We start from the raw sequence: 1,203 nt of genomic DNA on the forward strand, positions 1-1,203 counted from the left end.
AGGATAGGATGAGGAAGAGGATGAGGATAGGATGACGAAGGGGATGGGGATGGGGATGGAGATGAGGAAGAGGGTGAGGGTAGGTTGAGGATGAGGATAAGGATGAGGACGAAGATGGGATCAGGAAGAGGATGAGGATGAGGTTAGGATGAGGATGAGGGTTAGGATGAGGACGAGGATAGAATGAGGAAGATGATAGGATGAGGATGAGGATGAGGATGAGGGTGAGGATGAGGACGAGGATAGATTGAGGAAGATGATAGGATGAGGATGAGGATAGGATGAGGAGGAGGAAGAAGAGGATGAGGATGAGGATAGCAATAGGAGGAGGAAGAGGATGGGGAAGAGGATAGGATGAGGATGAGGATGAAGACGAGGATAGGAGGAGGAAGAGGATGAGGATGAGGAGGATGATGAGGAGGAGGATGAGGATGAGGATGAGGACGAGGATGAGGATGAGGATGAAGATGAGGATAGGATGAGGATGAGGAAGAGGATAGGAGGAGGAAGAGGATAGGGATAGGATGACGATGAGGATGAGGAGGAGGATGAGGATGAGGATAAGGAATTGATGAGGATGAGGACAGGATGAGGATGAGGATGAGGATAGGATGAGGATGAGCGGGAGGATATGATGAGAATGAGGATAGGATGAGGGTGAGGACAAAGATGGGATGAGGAAGAGGACGAAGATGGGATGAGGATGAGCTTAGGATAGGATAGGATGAGTATGAGGATGGGGATGAGGATGAGGAGAGGATGAGGATGAGGATGGGGATGAGGATGAGGAGAGGATGAGGATGAGGATGAGGATAGGATGAAGACAACGATAGGATGAGGAAGAGGATGAGGATAGGATGAAGACAACGATAGGATGAGGAAGAGGATGAGGATAGGATGAAGACAACGATAGGATGAGGAAGAGGATGAGGATAGGATGAAGACAACGATAGGATGAGGAAGAGGATGAGGATAGGATGAAGACAACGATAGGATGAGGAAGAGGATGAGGATAGGATGAAGACAACGATAGGATGAGGAAGAGGATGAGGATGAAGATGAGGGTAGCATGAGGATGGGGATGAGGATAAAGAAGAGGATAGGATGAGGACGAGGATAGGGTGAGGAAGAAGATGAGGAAGAGGATGAGGATGAGGATGAGGATGAGGATGAGGATGAGGATGAGGATGAGGATGAGGATGA

The sequence above is a fragment of the Lupinus angustifolius genome, chromosome LG16 (genome assembly GCF_001865875.1).
Source record: "Lupinus angustifolius cultivar Tanjil chromosome LG16, LupAngTanjil_v1.0, whole genome shotgun sequence".
Taxonomy (NCBI): Eukaryota; Viridiplantae; Streptophyta; class Magnoliopsida; order Fabales; family Fabaceae; genus Lupinus; species Lupinus angustifolius.